Raw genomic sequence first — 10,229 nt, forward strand, 5'->3', positions numbered from 1 at the left:
GCATACATAAAGTTGCAGGCACTTTGTTTACCGATAAAGGGCACTTCAGATTACGGAGACTTTCAACAAAACGGGCACTCTAATAACTGAGTTTTATCTTCTACCTTAAATGCATTTATTTATATTATGGCTATTCATACGAAACATTTTGAAAATATATTTTTCAAAAATCACGTTTTGCTCCTGTGTGCGTGTTCAGGTGGTCTTGAAATTTAGAATTCTGCCAATATATCTTCCCACAGTTTGGAAATGGACATTTCTTGTCATAGTTCACAACCTCTACTTCATGGGTTTTCTTGTGGAATTCCATGTAGTTACGAGTGGAAAAAAACCTTTCCACAACTTTCGCACATGATTGGCCTATGTTTGTCCTCGATGTGTTTCCTTTTATCTTCCTCAGTCTTAAAGAACTGAGTGCACATTGAGCACTTTATGCAACCATCCTCATGTGTCTTCAAATGACGCTTCAAGTAGGCTTTCCTAGCATAACTGGCCTCACAAATTCCACACGAGAACTGTTCGCTTGTACACAATTCTTCTTCTAAACTAATGTCCAACAACGAACCGTCGGCGGCATTCATAAGCTCCGATTCACTCATCCTGTAATAAATAATTGTGTCACTTATATGCAACTTCATATGCAGCATGTGTTGTGTTTATACTAAAAACAAAGACGGATATGCATAACTTTTTACACCACTGTCGTGTGATTAAATCGACCCCGCCCGTTCTTTTATTGCTATTTTCGTTTACTGGCATTGAGCCAAAAAGTTCCAATATAATTTCGGACCTGCATCGCTGCTGATATTAATCTCTGAGAGGCAGTATAAGCAGAGTGATTATTCATGACATGCTATCTAATATATAAGTAAATAGCCTTAGTACCTTCATTTGGACATAAAGATAAATGCTTTAGATCAAACGTTTAGAACGTAATTTAAAATATATAGTATAAAGCTCATGTTTATACGGCCTTTGTTATACTATCAATTTTCATCTGGTAATAGGATAAAACTATTTTGAGCCGTATGCCTTTGTTTACAAATTTACTTTACTTGACTTGACTAGTTTGAGGGTAATGTAGTTTGTATCAATATTAAAATGTTTTGCACTTTCGATTTCAAGGTCCACTTGACTATAATGTATCTGACATAGTTTTTATATTAAATGCATGTGTAATCAAATACATGATACGACCAAATAAATTTTATAAAAGTTCCCATTCAGCTTGGACAAAAGACACATAGAAGGATATGTTGTGTATTATTCATTATTAAAATGCATGCACTTTCGATTTCAAAAACCTTCGAACAAATTAGTAAAGTTATGCGATGGGTTGGCAATATACTGCGCAGTTGATATAAGTCAATGGTTATTTCATATGATATAACACATTTCTAAATACGATAATAAAGGTAAGAGATAACATTTAATCTACTTACGCAACAAATGTACACGAATAAAAAAATTCCCCGAACTTATAGCTTCGTTTAACTACTTCCGTCCGCGATGAATTTATGTACTTCTAATCATTCTATAAATAGAAATTACGTCAAGAATTGCAGTGACAAATTACTTATTAATAATTGAACGCTGTAAGTATTAAGTTTACCTTTTAAGTGAAGAGTTATTAGCCAAAACGTGGATTTAAAAGGGGCAAACTTCGACAAATCCCGTATATAAACACTGCGGGGAATCACGTGATCACAAGTACATCGTACGCACAAAATGGCGGAAAAAGCTCTCGCTTAAAGGGGCCTTTTCACAGTTTTCGGCATGTTTTAAAATAAGTCATTAAATGCTTTATATTGATAAATGTAAACATTGGATCTTAAAAGCTCCAGTAAAAAATCAAGAATAAAAAAAAGTAACCTCAGCTGGACTCGAACCGGTGACCCCCGAAGTCCTGGAGAAACCTGGAATAAAAACGCTTTAGCCCGCTCAACTATTCTGCCAAGAATACTTAGATGAAGTATTTTATGCATTATATGAGCAATCTTCGTAGTTTCACAAAATTTAACGACAACAACAGAACTCTCCAAATTATTCAATCGGTTCGCGTTGCAACGCTTTATAATTGTTAGGTTTTTATATCGTCAAAAGATGCATATATTGGTTATATTAGACCATGATAAATGTTCAGTAATACTGTTTCCTCACGAATATCATAACTAAAACGAAAATTTGCGAATCTGAAACAACTTTTTTCAATTTTGTCAATTTACCAAACCGTGAAAAGATCCCTTTAATGAGGAAAATCAAGGTATTCTGATATTTTATAATATCTAAATTAATGATAACTATGCGCAAAAAACCCGCTTAGTCTCCTTATGTACTCTGGTAATTGTCGTTTTCTTAGATTTCTGTAGTTTTCTCAAACATTCAGACACAATAAACAATGAAAATTGTACATCGTCTAAACATACTTTATTTTGACGCGTTTGCTATTCAAGATGACAAACAAACAAATAAATACAACAGTTTTTGCTTTCTAACATGCTTAGAATATTTCATACAGGTGTTTCCTCGTTGTTTAATCTTTTTTAGATCTGTGGCGAGTAATTTGGAAAATAGTACATCGTCTGAACGTTTTTTTGTTTGAGTACATCGTCTAAACGGTTGTAAGTACATCATCTGCACTGCTTCTGTTTTTACTTTAATGAGATGTTTATCAGAATAAAATTGTAATAACATCTGTGATCAGCCAAGCGATTTTTCGTACAATTGACGTTCAGTTCTATGATCAGAAAACACAAAATCCTGTGTTATTTTTACATGTTTACATAGTGTTTAATTTTATTAAATTAAATTAATTAAATTAAATACAAGTCACGCTCGAAAAAGGTTGTTATTTATATATATAATAGCATAAACATAATGTAATAGGATGTATGTCATTTGGACGAAAGATCCTTTGCTTTTCACATATTTATATTTAAAAAGACCAAATGTAGTTTGCAGTTAAACTAAACTGAACTTAACATTTCTATTTACATACTTGGCGCATGTGACATTTCTTTTTTACATACTTGGCGCATGTGGGAACTTATAAAAAAAATAATGCTTGGCTCGAAACAGTGGCAGCTCTGAGCTTGCGGTGATTTTGCCTAGCTTCAATAATATATGTACATGGAGTATATAATATTAAATGTAAATGTTAGTCTGAATTACATAAATGTGGTAATCGATATATAATTATTTTTGTGAATATAAAATATTGATGTCATAAAATAAATTGGTATAATTAGATGTCTCTTATATATAGCTGCTTTTTTATTTCAGAATGCGTCAAAAGTCAAGTCTATCGCTTGAAGAGAAAGCGCTTGAAAACATCGCAAACAATACGATTAGTTACACCAAAATGCATTTCGTCAACTGCATGTCACACTGGAGTTTGTCTGCAACAAATTACACATGTGCTAACGCCCATTAAGTCACCATTTCGTTCACCATTGTATAAAGTATCTCCACCCAAAAAGCGAGCAAAGAAAAGCATTTCTGCAATGGTTCTTTTTGAGCAGCAGCCATCGTGTGAAAAATATGTCGTGGCATTCACGACGCTACTGGATCAGGTCCTGCATTTAAAAACGTTTGTTTAATATGTATGTGCATAGTATTTCAAAGTTGTCGTATTGCACTTATATGATAATAGGTGGTACCTAATTTACGGGCAAAAGCTTAGATATTTGATTACCATGTATTGTAATAAATATATGGAATTTATTGTGTACAAAACATTACAAGACTTTCAATAAAAAAGTAACGCATCCAAAAAATCAAATTATATATTTTTTTGCTTAATGACAAAAGTGTTTTACATCAGTCAAGCTTTAAGATCTTTTATCTTATAATTGTGTGCTTTTTTAGCCTATGTTATTCAAAGCTGGTTCAGTGGATACGGTGTCCGTTAGCGACTGTGGTGTCTTGGTATTGATCCCTTAAGAGGGCGTGTTCTTTAGATGACCCTTAAGACGCCAAGCACTGGTCCTACCCAGGAAACAGGTTGTTTCGTTTATGTCTCAATTAAAATAAATCAAGCTAAATTCATTGATTCTCGCATAATATGATTAAACATAACAGAATGTGATTTGTCAAATCAATTTTGAGTATCAATGTATAATTATGTGGAACTGAAGGACAGCGTATATAGTTGTTTTGCAATTGAAGTATGTCATAAATACAGGTATCTCAAAGGATTTTGATTTCCTTTGACAAAGAAGTGTCGCTTAATTGAAATTACGTTACAACTAAAAAACTAGCAATTGTGTAGCAATTCAGAAATAACAGTCTAAACTGCATACAATTAGTTTGTAAACAAACAAACAAAATGTTATACCATCCATATTTTTTATTTATACATTTAAGTAACACATAAAACAAACATAGATGTATCAGTAATCGTATGAGCTTATTTAATTGTCAATAATTGTTTTTCTATGTTTAGTCGCAAGCAGAAGTATGTCAAAGATGTTAATATATTTAGTACATATATATACAAATTCAGGTATATTATGGTAATGTTTGGCGATTAAAAACACTTTAATCACTTATTTGCATGTATAAAAATAGTAACAAAATAAATTAATACTAAAACACTGTCTTTAACTTAAAAATATTAACGTACATGTACTAACAAAGTGATTTTATCTTTTGAAAAACTGTGAAATTAATGGCTTTTGTATCATAAACCATTTATACATGCATGAAAACTAAATATTATACAGCACAGTATTCAGTTTGTTAAAAACAATATCTAATACGTAAAATTGTATTACCTTTTAAAAAATAAAAAAATTGGTTTTAAACAAGCGTTTTCAAAATTATCATGGAACAATAAGTAACAATCAATTGATTAATTACACAATAAACAGGAAATCGTCTCTATGTATTAACTAAACAAGCTTGTTGCTACTGTTTAGAATGACAATTTTAACTAAAAAATGATCACAACACAGTGGTCTAGGTAGCGAGTCCTTTTAAATGTATTTCTGCCTTAAAGACATTGATAGTGCAGGAATAACCCTTTTGTTGATTTCTGAAAACTGTCAGTTTTACTCTATGGAATGGCTTGTGTGATGCCCAGCACTTGGCAGAACAGCTTCTAAAAATGAAAAACCATCAAAAAACATAAAATTTTAAAAATAAATAAATACAACAGACACATTGCCAATGTACTTTTTTGTTGATTTTGAACAAATGGAAAGGTTTTGGCATTCAAATTTTGATTTTAATTATTTTGATTTTGAAATATTTGTCACTGTGTCAATTAAAGTACGATTCTGTGAACTCTCTAGCGTGCATACAATTTTCTCCATCATGATCTTCATGAAACACACCGGTACTCAGACAATTTGTTCCAGTGACATCTAGTTCAAAAGTCCTGGCCCTTGTCTATTGGAAATCATGGTTGTCAGGGGAGGTGCAGTTCGTCTCTTCGGCTTCAGTAATACATTTTTGTTTTGGCCATTTGTCATGAAAATTGATTAGAAAATGCATTAAAATGCTATCACCGGTCCATTGAAAAACATGGCTCAGGTTGTCATACAAAGTAGGTGGAGTTTTCCGTAATACAATGTACCGTATATGTGTAGTGGAACCTTGTAAGCGCTACCAGTTCATATCAATCGAGTCCCTTGGGGTCTCAGATGAGCGGTGTAGGGCCTTTGGGCCTCTTGTACTCCATTCAAAACAGATTCACATTAATATAAGAGATCTTTTCATGGTCATGCAAAAAGGGGTATATGGAATATACGGACCATGGACCATACGGTCAATACCATACGGCCCAGTTTAGCGGACCATACGGCCCAGTTTAGCGGACCATACGACCAAGACCATACGGCCCAGATTAGTCTCTTTAAAATAAACATAACTGATATTAAAACGTTTGTGAACTTGATTTTTTAAATATGTTATTTTTATTCTCGGATTTGAAACTCATTTTAATTTTGTCATCAATTATTCATTAAAGCAGTAGTCATCACCTAAACATGCTCTTAAATGGATAGAATGTATTTTTTACAATTGCACATTAAAGGGGCCTTTTCACAGATTTTGTCATGTTTTAAAGTTTGTCAGTAAATGCTTTATATTGATATATGTAAACATTGGATACAAAAAGCTCCAGTAAAATATCAAGAATAAAAAAAAATAAAAAAGGTACTGACCAAAAATAAATATAAAAACCACTGACCCCTGGAGTCCTGGAGTAAAAATCCTACCGCTTAGACCACTCGCCCATTCTTCCGAATCAATGTAACATGAGATGTATTTTATACCTTATATACAAAATCCTCGTAGTTTCACAAAATATAACGACAACAACAGAACTCTCGAAATTATTAATACGTTTCGCGTTGCAACACTTTATAATTTTCGGGTTTTTAAATCGTCAAAAGATGCATATAATGGCTATTGTAGAGCATGGTAAATGTTCAGTATTACTGTTACCTTACAAATATCATAACTAAAACGGAAATTTGCGAATATGAAACAACTTTTTTCAATTTTATCAATTTACCCAAACGTGAAAAGGCCCCTTTAATTAATACTTATTAAATTTCATACATACCGCGTGGTGAAAACTGATACGCCCTATTTATGACACCGACAGATTGATGTTATCTATTTGAAGCATTTGACAATTCCCCGTTGGGCGCCCAGAAATTTAATTCCATGTTTATTCAAGTAAATCTTGTCCGCATGTTTGTATAAACATAAAATGCACAGTAGTTTCCCTTGGTTTCATTTGGGGGTCGCAATGGGGAAACCAAAGATATTTGAAAAATAGTTTCGGTCAAACAATGAAAATTATCGATAATTTTCACTGTTATTTTTCACTGTTTCAAACAGTGAAATATCAGTTTTAATGCACTTATATTTCTCTATAAACCCCCGGAAAGCATAAAATAAACCATTCTCCATCTTCGTTTATATTTCATTGAATACTGTCCATATTTTAGTATTTGAAGCACAGTGATTACTCTACATGCTGGAATATCAAACGATTTCTTCAAATAGTTCTAAGTAGATTTATGTTGTTGAAATGTTTACGGTTCATCCGGTTCATGCTGTTTTCCGACCGAATTTCCTTTTTTAAGGGAAAAATCTACCAATTTTTCGCAATTTTTTTTCTTCCCATATAGAAAAGGATACACCATTTATTAACTCGACCATGTGCCTTGTCTAAAAAAAGAATCTTTATGATATAAAAAACTGAGGAACTTACCTCTCGCGCGTGGCTTTTGTTTTTCTCTGTTATTGAAGTGCCATTGGTTATCGAAGTATCCGCAGTACTTGAGAGCCGCACTGGCGTAGTTGTGACCGGATGCGGACGCGATAAGGGAATCCCTGACTAGTAGACTGCATGCCGCTCTCTTGCTACGTAAGTGGTGTATATACTTGGCCGCCCTTAGAAATTGTTCCATAGTTCCTTCGGGAGAAGTATCATGATCTCAAAACTCGTACTGCGTGAAAGCAAGGCCAACACCCAGTTTTCATGAAAGCAAGGCCAACACCCAGTTTTCAACACCGTTTCTGCGTCAATTCAAAATAGTTTTCTGGACAAATAAATACCTGGGTAAAAAAAATTAATTGAAATTTTGAACGAAATGAGCCTCGTTCTGGGAAAACTGGACTTAATACATGTGCCGTCCTGATATAGACTGTGCAGTAATTAAATAAATTGCCGACATAAATGTATCATAGATGTTGGTGCTAAAACATTCGTGGTTCTGATAAATGGTATTGTGTTGTTTAGATGACTTACAAGATCAAACGAGCCTGGTCCCAGTAATTTTGGATGCAGCACATAACGTCAAGTTGCGCTAGTTTCAAGTATTTTTTTTCTAATCCATTTCGGATGAATGTTTCAATAACGTGAAACAGGACGGCATGTAAGGACAGAGTGGCACGCGCAACAGACAGGTTCAAGGTCATTAACACCCCAAATATTGCTTATTTGTTCACAGCATGAATACATTTAAAAAAATATAGAAATGACAGCCAGTGTTGTATAACAAACAGCCACGCAATGAATACAGTTCCCTAGGTCAAGGTCACCTCATTGTCTCGAGCAAAACTGAGCCCAGCATGCGCAAAACTGAGTCCAGCATTCACAAAACTGTGTTCAACCCGCGGCGACTTACTTAACAGAAAAAACAAACATACTGTGATAGTGATACTTTTCAATTCAAGAAAAAAGTCTGAATATCACAGGTCAGTGTCAAAATTCAAAAATAAAATTGTATGAGTTTCGCTATAAGAAAATGGCGTTTAATACATTTGCGTAAAGTTGCATCCCAGATTAAGATGCAGTCTGCTGCAGATAATCAGGGACATTTTCTGCTTAAAAATGGATTGTCGATAAGACTAGCAATTCCATAAAAAACGAAAGTGTCTGATGCTGATAAGCCCGTGCAGACTGTATGCAAAAAACTGTTTTTACTAGAACACATCGCATATTTACAGCAAGTCTTTGAAATTGACTCCAGCATCACGCCCAGACTTTTAGAAAAAGCTTATCCGTCTAAGGTATGTCTTATGTTTGCTTTGATTCTGTCTTAAGTATTTTTTAAATATGTATCGAATCTGTTCGAAGTCTGTCTTAAAGTGATATTATGGGCATTGTTCACTGTTGAATAGAGCTGAAAAGAATTAACAGGTCAAACGAGTTAGTTAAAATGTGGTTACTAACCAATTATCTGCAACTCATCTTGCTACCAGTTGTTTATAAAAAATATATTTTATATTCGATATTTTACATGACTCACCAGTTCTCTAAGACAAAATGATCCGTAAAACAAAATTGTGTCTTTGTGTCGTATGAACGAATCTGCACTTAAACTAAATTTAGGTTCACATCGTACATGCATGATCAGTTGTCAAACGAAAGTACGGTTGATATTCAAATGCATTATTTTTCTCTTTCCGGGATATTGTTTTAGTATGTTGATGTTGCATTAACAAATATAAGTGTATATGAAGTGAAAACACCAAAAATAAACAACGGTTGCGATAGACACACATAAACTGTTAGATGCCCATAATATCACTTTAAGTCAGTTTGAAGACTGTCTTAAATCTGTTTGAAGTCTGTCTTGAGTCAGTTTGAAGTCCGTCTTAAATCTGTTTGAAGTCTTATGAAGCCTGTTTGAAGTCTGTATGAAGTATGTCTTGAGTCTGTTTGAAGTCCGTCTTAAATCTGTTTGAAGTCTGTCTTGAGTCAGTTTGAAGTCTGTTTTGAGTCTGTTTGAAGTCTGTCTTGAGTCTGTTTGAAGTCCGTCCTAAATCTGTATGAAGTCTGTCTTGAGTCTGTTTGAAGTCTGTCTTGAGTCTGTTTGAAGTCTGTCTTGAGTCTATTTGAAGTCTGTCTTGAGTCTGTTTGAAGTCTGTCTTGAGTCTATTTGAAGTAAGTCTTTAGTCTGTTTGATGTCTGTCTTAAATCTGTATGAAATATGTCTTGAGTCTGTTTGAAGTCTGTCTTGAGAATGTTTGAAGTCTGTCTTGAGTCTGTCTGATGTCTGTCTTTAGTCTGTTTGAAGTCTGTCTTGAGTCTGTTTGATGTCTGCCTTTAGTCTGTTTGAAGTATGTCTTGAGTCTGTTTGATGTCTGTCTTTAGTCTGTTTGAAGCTGTATGAAGTCTGTCTTGAGTCTGCATCGAGTCTGTTTGAAGTATGTCTTTATTCTGTATGAAGTTTGTTTGAAGTATGTCTATAGTATGTTTGAAGTATGTCTTTAGTCTGTATGAAGTTTGTTTGAAGTATGTCTATAGTATGTTTGAAGTCTGTCTTGAGTCTGTTTGAAGTCTGTCTTGAGTCTGTTTGAAGTCTGTCTTATCATCCGGAAACCATTTTACTGTGTCAAGTCACCGTGACCTTTGACCTAGTGACCTGAAAATCAACAAGGGTCATCTGCCAGTCATGATCAATGTACCTATAGAGTTTCATGATCCTAGGCATAAGCGTTCTTGAGTTATCATCCGGAAACCATTTTTACTATTTCGGGTCACCGTGACCTTGACCTAGTGACCTGAAAATCAATAGGGGTCATCTGCGAGTCATGATCAATGTACCTATGAAGTTTCATGATACTAGGCATAACCGTTCTTGAGTTATCATCCGGAAACCATTTTACTATTTCCTGTCACCTTGACCTTGACCTTTGACCTCAAAATCAATAGGGGTCATCTGCGAGTCATGATCAATGTACCTATGAAGTTTCATGATCCT

Source organism: Dreissena polymorpha, chromosome 11 (assembly GCF_020536995.1).
Source record: "Dreissena polymorpha isolate Duluth1 chromosome 11, UMN_Dpol_1.0, whole genome shotgun sequence".
Lineage (NCBI taxonomy): Eukaryota > Metazoa > Mollusca > Bivalvia > Myida > Dreissenidae > Dreissena > Dreissena polymorpha.